Source organism: Balaenoptera borealis (assembly GCF_965194805.1).
Source record: "Balaenoptera borealis genome assembly, chromosome: 8".
NCBI lineage: Eukaryota > Metazoa > Chordata > Mammalia > Artiodactyla > Balaenopteridae > Balaenoptera > Balaenoptera borealis.
In genome coordinates this window covers 39,273,915-39,287,370 of record NC_138865.1, presented here as the reverse complement: position 1 = coordinate 39,287,370, position 13,456 = coordinate 39,273,915, and the positions used below count along the sequence as shown (strand labels likewise).

At 39.4% G+C, this 13,456-nt stretch overlaps 1 protein-coding gene across 5 annotated transcripts in view; it reads left to right on the top strand.

The window, feature by feature from the left end:
* Positions 1-13,456, top strand: part of NTRK2 (neurotrophic receptor tyrosine kinase 2) — a 409,783-nt gene extending 396,327 nt beyond the window's left edge. For all 5 annotated transcript variants that reach the window (XM_082401158.1, XM_082401155.1, XM_082401159.1 and 2 more), the window contains one exon: positions 1-13,456. This exon is cut by the window's left edge and continues 22,435 nt beyond it. The gene's annotated coding sequence lies outside the window, so the exon portion shown is untranslated.

Genomic DNA, 13,456 nt, shown 5'->3' with positions numbered 1-13,456 from the left:
ATACAGTATGAAAAAATATGTGCAACTCTTACTTGACATCCTGGAAAATTCTGGGTATCTGGGGAAAACAGCCTATTATCCTGCAAAACTGCAGAACTAGAGTCAGCCTTGTGTAGAGGTAAATTAAGTAGTCTCTTCTATGTTTTGAATGGCCCAGAGAAGCTTTGTGCCTTAAAATGTCTACCACAACTACAGTCCTAATTTCTTCCCATTGCCCTCTCTTCCCACACTCTAAGAAAGGAGAAATTTGGGCAGCTATAAAACTTAATATGTGTAGTAATCAAACGTAAAAAGTTCCCACCCAAATTCCATACGCTAAGGGCCATTCTGGAAAGGAAGCCTAAGACCAAAATTAACAGCTCGATTAAGATTCTTAAAATCTGTTTTAAAAGCATCCTCTAAGACAATCCAAAGGGATAAGACAATTAAGGTGGCCCCCCAACAGTAGGTGGGGAGTTGGAATTTGTTCCCTGAACCTGTTGCAGCCAGATGATGGTATACAGAATGTAGACTCTGAGGTGTCCCTCCTGCATGCATATTCATATCCAAAGTTACTGTGGCACCAGCTGATGACAGGTCATTTCTTACCTGATAGCCTACAAATAAGGTGTCCTTTGAAGATATGGACACTGCATGTACATCTTCAGAGGAAATGGGGAGACATTGGGAAGGAGTGATTTTACTCTAGCTCACTTCTACTGCAAAAATTTGCCCCAATTCCCATGAACTCTTATATTGGTTTTTTGTGTCTGCTCTAATTTGAGGAAGATATTTGGTTTTAATTAACCAGTTAGGTCTCCATGATGGGGAATTGAGAGGGAGGGATAGAGATTTAGGAGCCTGGCAGTATTTTGAATTCCAGGCTATCTGTCTAAAATGCTATGATTCAGGGCAGATACTCAGCCTCTGATTTTAGAGAGAGAGGGAAATCCCCAGGAAGATGATTCCCTCTTTACCCCTTCCCCCAGAGTGGGGAGGTATGAAAACCACCTGTCAATATGAGGAGTCAAACTAGGAGCCAGTACTGCAGGAGAGATGGGTAAACACAAGCAGACTGAGGCAAGCGTGAGGTATGAGGAAGCTATATTCCCTTTTCCCATTTCCTCCTTTTATAAATTTTAACCTTTTAACACTTAAACTTTTCCCAGGATTCTTATTCCTGTGGCTAGCTCTTTTCTTGTTATTACAGTTTACTCATAGATATGATAAATGAATATAGTAAATGACTGCTGAAGGTCGACCAGATGGCTTGATGACTTCATTTACTCTCTCTTTGGGAAAATAATTGAAAGAAATCCCAGCTACTCATTCTCCTGCAGGTAGAGGTGTGCAGTGATTGCTTCTGAAAATGAAAAGATAAACATTCTTATTGTGTGCCTGGAATCTCTGGGGATCCTGGAGACACTCTCTGCTCCACCATTTTATTCGAGAACGTAAGGAATTAATTGTACACCTTGCTGAGGGAAAAAGGCACATTGTATATTCCAAATATCAAGATCTCTCTTTTCGGATTAGAATATGTAGTTGACACAGAGAAAATACTTTCAAGATGTTGTGGGGAAAAAAAAAAACAAAAACCTTTAACACTGCAGCTCTTTAGAACTCGATATTATTCAGCACCTGCATAGTTTCATATCTCTGTGGGGTACGAGTGTCTATTGTTTCTCAGAGACCATAACCCAGACATCCATACTCAAATATGAGTTCTCCCACAAGATACAGAAAGAAAGCAGGGGAGAAGACATAAGAACTCTTCCCAAGAATTTATAAATATTTTCAGATATGAGAACTTGAGAGACCAGTTTCCTCCTCAGGGATTTCCAGGCATCTGAGTCTGAAAGGTAGGCACTCTGCTTTGCAGTTCATCCACCCTGGATCCCATCGTGAGCCAAGCACATGGACGGGCTTTCTCTGGCTGTGCAGAGGCATTCAGACAACAAGCAGGGATGGAGCAAATAGGCGAATGGATGGAATATTTGCAGTCACATCAGGGTTCTGATCCATCCCCATCTCTTAGTTATGTGCTTTTTCTGTGCCTCAGTTTATTCATTTGGAAAATGGGGTTGGCAATGTTTACTTCAAATGGCTATGGCAACAATTAAATGAGAAAAATAGGCCATAAACTCCCTGCACAAAAGAGATATTTAATAAATGCATGCGTGGTTAGCTCCAGGAGAACGGGACTCTCTTGATCCCCAGCACTTCTCAGGTATGTAGTAGATGCTCAAGAATATTTGTGGAATAAATGAATCATGCTAATTCTTTTCCATTTCCCATCACTGTCACCTATAAACTAGACAAAATGCTTCACCTCCTATGAAGGGAAGATCACATTGCCTTATCAGGAGAAACCATAGCAAGGCCTCACTTTCTAGATTCACATACTCTAATATCCTGCTGGTGGGGATGTAAATTGACACAACTTCTTTAGAGAACAATCTGGAAAAGTAGTTTACTAAAGTTGAACATGCACGCCCCTTGAGACCAGCAATCCCACACTTAGGTGTATACCCTAAGAAGTGTATACAAGGCTACATATACCAAAATATAGATGTTTGTAATAGCAAACAATGGAAAACAACCTAAATACTGAGCAGCTGGAGAATCAATACAAATATTCTGTATATTCTTAAGATGATACTTTACAAATAAGAAAATTAATACACATAGACTAGACTACATTTACATACATCGAGTTTAAAAGATGCATAATAGTACCATAGATTGCTTAGGAACATAAACGTATATTAAAAAATGCGAGGAATAATAAACACTATATTCAGAATAGCATTCCCTCTGAGGTGGGGGAAGGGGATTGAAATCAGAGAAGACAGTGCAAGGGAATTTGACACAGAGGAGTATTGGTGATTTTTGGTGTTTCAGAAAGGAGGTGGGCACAAAGGTGTTAGATGTGTGTTCTATTCATATATCTTAAAAAATAAAAATACATGTTTAACAGGATCTTATCATGTAAAAGCTGAAGGAATCCTACGGCACTAGCCCCATCTCTCCATTCTAAAGATAAGAAACTTTAGGCCCTGAGAAGTGAAGTGATTTGCCTAAGGGTGAGCCGGTGGATGGTGGTGGCAGGGATGGGATGACAATCTAGATTTCCAGGTCCTGGGACAAAGGTTTTACACTGCTCTTTTTAATTTTTATTTATTTATTTAATTGAAGTATAGTTGATTTACAATGTTGTGGTAGTTTCAGGTGTACAGCAAAGTGATTCAGTTATACAAATATGTACTTTTTTTTTTTTCAGATTCTTTTCCCTTATAGGTTATTACAAAATATTGGCTATAGTTCCCTGTGCTGTACACAGGGTTATCCCTGTTGGTTATCTATTTTATATATAGTAGTTACACTGCTCTTTCTGATTATATTTGATCCTGTTCCCTTTTCCTTCCTGTAGGCAGGAAACTGAACATATGTGTGAGCAGGGCCGTCATCAGATGCTTCAGATGCACCACAGGTGAGTCACGCAAAGAAGGTGCAGAGAAAGAGCTCTTGAGTCCAGGCAGACAGGATGTTCTCCAAGAGCTGTTTAAGCAGTTTCTCAGAGGCTTTTGTTTCCTGCCTTAGAAAAATCACGGGGCATTCACAGGAAAGGTCGTCTGAGCTTGCTCACGTTTTCACTCTTGTCTTCAGAAAACTAGGACCAAAGGTGGCAAATCTGGGTTTCACTACAGAGACATCCAGACTCCTAGGGAATTTTAAAGATTTACATCCTTGGAACTCTCCAGGTAGGAGACCATAGTTAAAGATTTAGGGTTCCATGGAGATAGCAGCATTGTGGCAACAAGTTTATGAATGGACAAATGAAGACTCCATGGGTATTACTTCACGTATAAAAAACAAGGCAAAATGGCCCCCAAAAGGAACCTCACATCAACACCATGCTACTTATTTTGCATCAATACTCATGTATACTGTACAATGAATTTCCACTCTTTTTACATTCTCCCTCCCATTAAGATTCAAAGCAGATCCAGAAAGTTCAGTTTGCTTCTTTACTGATGATAAATTCATCAGTATCAGTGATGAATTTAGGGGTTCATTTAGGGGTATCAGTGTCTGTTCCTCCTTTCTATGTTCTAATGCCTTTCTAGTTTTTTAACCCAAAGTTTTTAATGTACATCTTTTTGTTCCATGTTGTACCCTAGAGACACAGAGTAACTTGGCTCACTGATGGAAAAAGTTAGGTGTTTCCCTATTGAACCAATCTTCTCCTGTACCTTGGGGACTTTCTCAACTCACTCCCCTAATCCATGAATGATGTACCTGTTGCTCTGTCATGGCTATGACCTGTCACTGTACCACAGAACAAGGCACTATCTCCCACCTGGCTTCACACTCCTATGCTCTCCGCTAAACAGTGAACATTCAGCCCAAGGCCAAGACTCAGCTGACCTCATCTTCCCTATATCTCTTCACACTCTTGTTAAAAAATCCCTATATTTTTGGGACTTGGTCTCTCTCTTCATCTCTTTTCAATTTCTTCCTCTTAAGATATTCCCAAGTAGATTGATGCCCATATTGAAGTTCCCTTGGAAAACTTCTCTGGAAGAGATTCATTTCTATTAGAATTTTGCTCAAGAAAATTTCTTGGGTAGAGTGCAGTTATTGGGTCTACTTGTCAACCCACAAACATTCCTCCAAGCTGTAAAACGTCACCATGCCTTTGCCTCCAAGACCCACAGGGCTGGATCTGATGAAGCTAAAGGTGGGGAGTGCTGGAGGTTGTTTTTCAACCTTAGGTTAAATTCATATCTCCCTATTCCCCCTACCTCGTTTTTAGGCCAGAGAGCCATGCCAATTGTACCATGTTTCTATGCCAGGGTAAGTTTATGTATCTGGCTTCCCTTTACTGTTTTGTATAGATTCTTGAGGAGAAGAGCATGTATGGTGTAAGGGGAAATGAGGCAGAATCTCTGAGCAGCTGGAGTGAGGCCCACTGGGCTCCACAGGCAGGAAACCAGGATGGGGAAGGTAGGACCTCTTGTGCTGTGGGCAGGACTTATGGTCCAGCAACACCCACGCCACTCCAAGAAGGGAAAGCAAGCTGAGTGAAAAGCAGTCTTGTCTTTTGGCCATTGCCATATGCACAAAACTGACCCCCAGTGGCAGAGCAAGGCTAGACTCCCTGGGAGCAAGGCTGAGGTGGTGGGCCAGAGCGCCATTTGGATGGTGTTTCATGTCCACAAAGAGCCTTAACTGAGGTTATACAAAGAGTCCCAAAGAAGCATAAAAAGGAATGAAAGGAAATGCTTGTCATACAACTCTGATTTTAGGTCCTATTTTCAGATTTTATTTCTTTTTTTGTGTGTGATAAATTAATACTTATTGTAAATTCTTAAAAGTTTTGTGAAGAGCATAATTACATCATCTCACTAAAACTATTTCTTTAATAGAACATGTAAAATAGACTTGTTTTCACAACCTTGTTTATTATCTATTCACTTTAACATACACCTCAAAAATACATAGTTTACATGTTTTAAACATACTTAAATTTTATTGAAATACATCTATATTTTAAACATATGTCTTGGCAAATGGTGCTCTGGTTTCTTTCTAGCTGTAAGGGTCACTGAATGTGCAGAAGCAGAGGTAAAGGTAAGTTGATGTCTTTGAATTTTTCCCTTTAACTCTGAATTTTCCTTCAGAGGGGTTGAAACATAAGACCACAAAAATGAGACAGTGGAATGATTCTTTGGTCTTCTGAGCATAATCACATTTACTTCACTTGTTTTTCACCAAAAAAGAAGCTACCACATGAACCCCATAATTTGGCCTGGGCCTTGCTGACAGAAGATGTAGAGCCTGAGGGAAATGGTCCTTCACAAATAAGAAAAAGACTAAGGACCAAACAGTGACATTGGGGAAAAAAGAGAGAGAGAGAACAAAAATCAAGATAGAAGAGACACCAGATTTCTTTCATAGTATTTGGGGCTTTGAACCTCATGTTTGGGGCAGAGCTTGCAGCAAATTCTTTTCTTGTTAGTGCCAGCTGGTAACTGGAAATTCTATTCAGAAGAAACCACAGCATGCATTCTCAGACAACACACTAACCAGAGATTCTTTACCTCACCAAGGGGCGTACAGACCTGCAGGCTAATGGGTGAAGTCCAAGAAAACAGGCCCTGTTGAAGGTTCCTTGATAACACTGGGAACAGTGGGTTGTGACAGAGACAAAACAATCTCCACCCAAACCCTGCATCGTGTGGGCCCCCCTGGGAGCACACTTCCTTTCACCTCCTCAGTGAAGCCTTCCTGACACTCAGCTTGCCCTTGTGAAGGGCGATTGGCTCTTCGTGCAATTTTTTTTCAGAGGGGAACTCAAGACTGAATCAGACTAATTATGAGACAAACAGTATTTTTCTAGTTTAGTTACCACCTCAAATTCCTGACAGATACTTCTGGAAAGTTCCCAGGCAGGGCCTCACAGGTTCTCCATGGACCAGTTCTTCTGGCTGCAGGTTAGCGTGCCCAGGCTTCCTGTCCCTGGTATGCACCGGAGGCTGTGGTGCCCACATGCTGATGTCCACACCAAGGGTACCCAAGCCCAAGTCACTCATTTCTGACCTGATTTCCTACAGGGTCTGCTCTTGTCGGTCTTTGCTGTCATAAGCCATCCCAAACCTGTGTGTTTATGGTTTCAAAGTCACCGTCCCTATTGCCTTTCATTACTGAAGCTTCTGGTGCTGGTGTTGCTGGGGATTTGAAATATTAAGATCTTACTGAGATTCTGATAAAATGGCTCACTTGTCATTGCCTACTCCTCCAGTTGGGCTGCAGAGCACAAGGAGTGACAGAATTGTGTTGTAATCACTCCAGCTCTCTAGCCCATGTTCCAAAGTTGTGTGCCTCAAAAGTCTTCCCAGAAGACTCCTTGGAGACTCTTGTAAGTTGACCCCAGAACATCTCTATCACTGTCATTCACACTGGAGGGTGGGTCTCAGTGCCCACTGTGCATGAAGATCACCCTAACTCTATTATTCTGGGGTGGGGGCCAGGACTTCGAGTTTTTCAGTTCCCCAGTGATCTTCATGCACCCAAGGGGCCTCAGTACTGCTTCAGAGTAAACACATAAACATATAGACACATAAAACTCTGAAGAAGATGCAAGCAGCTTACTTTTACTCTTGTAATATCTTTACAGCTTATCAAGGTTTTGATTTTAAAAGTAAAAATGTTCATTGCAGCCATTCAAACATAAAGATGTGGTTAACAATATGGTGCCAATAACATCTCTCTATGCTAAGCCCATGCCACTCCCCCCACCCCAGGAACCAGTGTTTATAAAGCAGTATTCTGTCAAAACTTTCTCTGTATTTGTGAAAATAATGTACCCATAGATGCAGAAGTTGTTGGCTGATTCACTTGGAAACATGTCTTTCTTTCTTGCATTGCCTTAAACATGGCCAATCTCCTTTTCCATTGGAGACATACCTTTGCCTTGGGGAGAATTACATTTCCTACAAGAGGAAGAGTTCTACAACAGGAAGAGCCAGGTCCCTGTTCTCCTTCTGACATAAAAAAATAGGATCTCTTCACTGAAAAAAATCAATGAAGAAGTCAAAAACTACATAGAAACAAATGACAATGAAAACACTATAACCCAAAACCTATGGGATGCAGCAAAAGCAGTTCTAAGAGGGAACTTTATAGCAATAAAATCCTACCTCAAGAAATAAGAAAAATCTCAAATAAGCAGCCTAACCTTACACCTAAAGAAATTAGAGAAAGAAGAAGAAGAAGAAGAACTAAAAAATCCCCCAAAGTTAGCAGAAGGAAAGAAATCATAAAGACCAGGTCAGAAATAAATGAAAAAGAAATGAAGGAAACGATAGCAAAGATCAATAAAACTAAAAGCTGGTTCTTTGAGAAGATAATAAAAATTGATAAACCATTAGCCAGACTCATCAGGAAAAAAAGGGGGAAGGCTCAAATCAACAGAATTAGAAATGAAAAAGGAGAAGTAACAACTGACACAGCAGAAATACAAAGAATCATGAGAGACTACTATAAGCAACTATATACCAATAAAATGGACAACCTGGAAGAAATGGACAAATTCTTAGAAAAGTACAACCTTCCATGACTGGATCAGGAAGGAATAGAAAATATGAACACCCCCCACAAGCACTGAAATTAAAACTGTGATTAAAAATTTTCCAATGAACAAAAGCCCAGGAACAGATGGCTTCACAGGCAAATTATTCCAAACAGTTAGAGAAGAGCTGACACCTATCTTTCTCAAACTCTTCCAAAATATACCAGAGAGAGGAACACTCCCAAACTCATTCTATGAGGCCACCATCACCCTGATACCAAAACCAGACAAAGATGTCACAAGAAAAGAAAATTGCAGGCCAATATCACTGATGAACACAGATGCAAAAATCCTCAACAAAATACTAGCCAATAGAATCCAACAGCACATTAAAAGGATCATATACTATGATCAAGTGGCATTTATCCCAGGAATGCAAGGATTCCTCAATATATGCAAATCAATCAATATGATACCCCATATTAACAAATTGAAGGATAAAAACAACATGATCATCTCAACAGATGCAGAGAAAACTTTTGACAAAATTCAACACCCGTTTATGATAAAAACTCTCCAGAAAGTAGGCATAGAGGGGAGAATCTACCTCAACATAATAAAAGCTGTATATGACAAACACACAGCCAACGTCATTCTCAATGGTGAAAACAAAGCATTTCCTCTAAGATCAGGAACAAGACAAGGGTGCCCTCTCTCACCACTATAATTCAACATAGTTTTGGAAGTTTTAGCCATAGCAATCAGAGAAGAAAAAGAAATAAAAGGAATACAACTTGGAAAAGAAGAAGTAAAATTGTCACTGTTTGCAGATGACATGATACTATACATAGAAAAACCTAAAGATGCCACCAGAAAACTACTAGAGCTAATCAATGAGTTTGGTAAAGTAGCAGTATACAAAATTAATGCACAGAAATCTCTTGCATTCCTATACACTAATGATGAAAGATCAGAAAGAGAAATTAAGGAAACACTCCCATTTACCACTACAACAAAAAGAATAAAATACCTAGGAATAAACCTAGCTAAGGAGGCAAAACACCTGTATGCAGAAAACTGTAAGACACTGATGAAAGAAATCAAAGACGATATAAACAGATGGAGAGATATACCATGTCTTTGGATTAGAAGAATCAACATTGTGAAATGACTATACTACCCAAAGCAATTTACAGATTCAATGCAATCCCTATCAAATTACCAATGGCATTTTTTTACAGAACTAGAACAAGAAATTTTACAATTTGTATGGAAACACAAAAGACCCCAAATACCTAAAGCAATCTTGAGAAGAAAAAGAAATGGAGCTGGAGAAATCAGGCTCCCTCACTTCAGACTATACTACAAAGCTACAATAATCAACAGTATGGTACTGGTACAAAAACAGAAATATAGATCAATGGAACAGGATAGAAAGCCCAGAGATAAACCCATGCACATATGGTCACCTTATCTTTGATTAAGGAGGCAAGCATATACAATGGAGAAAAGACAGCCTCTTCAATAAGTGGTGCTGGGAAAACTGGACAGCTACATGTAAAAGTATGAAATTAGAACACTCCCTAACACCATACACAAAAATAAACTCAAAATGGATTGAAGACCTAAATGTAAGGCCAGACACTATGAAACTCTTAGAGGAAAACATAGGCAGAACACTCTAAGACATAAATCACCGTAAGATCCTTTTTGACCCACCTCCTAGGGAAATGGAAATAAAAACAAAAATAAACAAATGGGACCTAATGAAACTTAAAAGCTTTTGCACAGCAAAGGAAACCATAAACAAGATGAAAAGACAACCCTCAGAATGGGAGAAGATACTTGCAAATGAAGGAACTGACAAAGGTTTAATCTCCAAAATTTACAAGCAGCTCATGCAGCTCAATATCAAAAAAACAAACCACCCAATCCAAAAATGGGCAGAAGTCCTAAACAGACATTTCTCCAAAGAAGATATACAGATTGCCAACAAACACATGAAAGACTGTTCAACATCATTAATCATTAGAGAAATGCAAATCAAAACTACAATGCGATATCATCTCACACCAGTCAGAATAGCCATCATCAAAAAATCTACAAACAATAAATGCTGGAGAGGGTGTGGAGAAAAGGGAACCCTCTTACACTGTTGGTGAGAATGTAAATTGATACAGCTACTATGGAGAACAGTATGGAGGGTCCTTAAAGAACTAAAAATAGAACTACCATACGACCCAGCCATCCCACTACTGGGCATATACCCTGAGAAAACCATAACTCAAAAAGAGTCATGTACCACAATGTTCATTGCAGCACTATTTACAATAGCCAGGATGTGGAAGCAACCTAAGTGTCCATCGACAGATGAATGGATAAAGAAGATGTGGCACATATATACAATGGAATATTACTCAGCCATAAAAAAGGAACAAAATTGAGTTATTTATAATGAGTTTGATGGACCTAGAGTCTGTCATACAGAGTGAAGTAAGTCAGAAAGAGAAAAATAAATACCATATGCTAACCCATATATATGGAATCTAAGAAAACAGTACTGATGAACCTAGTGGCAGGGCAGGAATAAAGACGCAAATGTAGAGAATGGGCTTGAGGACACAAGGGGGAAGGGGAAGCCGGGACGAAGTGGGAGAGTAGCATTGACATATATACACTACCAAATGTAAAATGGATGGCTAGTGGGAAGCTGCTGCATAGCACAGGGAGATCAGCTCGATGCTTTGTGACGACCTAGAGGGGTGGGATAGGGAGGGTGGGTGGGAGGCTCAAGAGGGAGGGGATATAGGGATATATGTATACATATAGCTGATTCAGTTTGTTGTATGGCAGAAACTAACAGAACATTGTAAAGCAATTATACTCCAATAAAAATGAAAAAAAAAAAAAAAAAGGATCTCTGAACCTGCAGAAAGACCAAGAGTTTCCTACGTTTTCAGATCTTTCTCTCTTGTCTTTGGCAAGAGAGAAAACTTTTCCTAAATTTTTAAGCAAGGGTTGCTGTGTTATTTCTTATCAACTAAGCAGCATCACTTTGCTCTTTTGAGTTTTTCTCTGAGCTACAGAAGGGACTCAGAGAATACACTCTCCAGCATCCTTTTTTGTACATGGTTCTGGGCCCGAGTTTGCAGGAAGATGGAAAATTCTGTGTGGTCCCCCAAGGTAACAGGAGATTCTGAGAGGCCTGCATCCTGACACACGCCTGGGAGTGGTCAGAGAGACCACCAAGGTCGGGGCTTCAGTGGTAACAATATAGCTCAGAGTCAGCAGGACAAGAGGAATCAATTATATTCATGTGTTTATTCAAGAAATGATTCTCTTGCGCCAATTATGTGCCTGATACAGCTCTTAGAAGGTGCCATGGAGGCAGAAATGAGCCAAACAGACCAAAATCCCTGTCCTTGTGGAGCTTCCCTTTGAGCAGGGACTTGAGCAGAGACCAAGCTTGTGTGTAGTAATAAGTGGGACAAAGCTCCTCTCCCAGAGCCCAGTGGAGAAGGACAGCACTTGGATGGGCCACCCTATGGGTCAGCTTTAGCTCAAGCAGTTACTCCATCCCATCAGACTTCTGGATGGGCCACTATGGTCCATTGTCCTTTCATCAGCAGAGCCCCTAGCGATAACCTCACCAGACACCATCTTGGAAGGAGGATGGGGAGGAGGAGCGTTGAACTAGTCCCCCTCACTTTCATCATTTGCAGCAGGTGGTGCAAAGGAAATCTGACGTCTCTTGTAGGAGGGGTCCAGGGTTCCTTTAAGGTGAATGAGAGAGGCTCCCAGCAGGAGGAAATCGCTCAAGATTTTGGTGATTATTGCAATCATCCCAGTGAATTCACGTTGCTTATATGGAAACACAGAATGAATATGGTCTGATTAGAAGGTGAGGAGAAGCCTCAGAGGGTCACTGCAAAGTAGTAAGAATCTGAATTATGCAGTATTTTAAAGGAATGAAGTTTTGTTACATTCAAGTTGGGAAATTCATTAGATATAAAATATTTACAAGAAGACGATGATACTCCTTATAGAGAGATTTTGAGTGAATAAATGAGTGAATGAGTGAGACTCATTTCCCTCATGGGTGAGGGACACATACCACTCATGGTATAAAATATTATTGGGGGTTATAAGGGAATAATGTATTAACTAATATAAAATTGCATAGCAAAAATTATTTCATTTGCAAGTCCCTTCATACATTCTGATTCCCCAAAGGAGAAAGACTCAATGCAGGACTGTGGTTTGATCATCACTTTTTAACCCTTGCCAGTCTCCTTTTGAAAAGAGAGAGAGAGAAAATAAGTGACAGGCAGGGAGCCTTCAGCAGGCAATATCTAGACAGAAGTTGATAATTTGTGCTATTTCCTTTGAATTAATATTTACTGGTAGCTTTTATTTATGGACTTCATCTTATTTTCCATCTATCTGATGATATGAAGTTTTCTTTAGAGATAGAGATACATTTATTTATGTAAACATGAGAGGTAAATTAGGAGTTTGGGATTAATTGATACACACTGCTATATATAAAATAGATAAACAACAATGACCTACTGTATAGCACAGGGAATTACAATCAATATCTTGTAATAACCTATAATGGAAAAGAATCTGAAAAAGATTATATATATATACATATATAAAAAATCTTTTTGCTATACTCCTGAAACTAACACAGCATTATAAATTAATTATACTTCAATAAAAAATGGTTAAATTTTTTAAAAATGAGAGAGTAGATATAAAGGAAAGCAGTATATATAATTCAAGATATGGCAATATTTTGAGCATTTTATACGAATGATAGATATTTTAGAAGAACTTGTTAACATAAATAATGCAAATACTATGGTTCTTCAAATATTTGTTCCTTAAAGCAGGTCAAACATGTCCCTGGTTTGGACTATTACTTGCTTAACACATTATTTCTTTATAGATGCCCCCCTACACATGCAAAAAACCAATCATCTCTCCATTTTTCCCAGTGCAGGGGCTTTATGGGACTTTCCCAGTGACTTGAGGCAAATTTAATGAAGTTTTATTGTAAAAGAAACCTAACACGGCGTATTAGTCCCCAAAAGAATAATATTCCCCTTAGGAAATTAGGAAATTGTTATATGATGAACAAATTTAGATGAGGGGACTTGTTTGGAAAGCACATGGTATCCTTGGTTATCTAGTGCAATTGATGAAAAATAAAGACAATCATGTTTACATGCCAACCCTCTAATCAATTTCCTTTTACTGTGGCTCTTTCTGCCATTGCAAAATAAGAATGGAAGGAGACAAAAAAAAAAAAAGCTCTTAATGTGGCAGTGATATGGGGAGGGGTTGGGAAGTAGGTGGATGGGCTGAAGTAAATGGAGAAGGAAAAAATAAAAA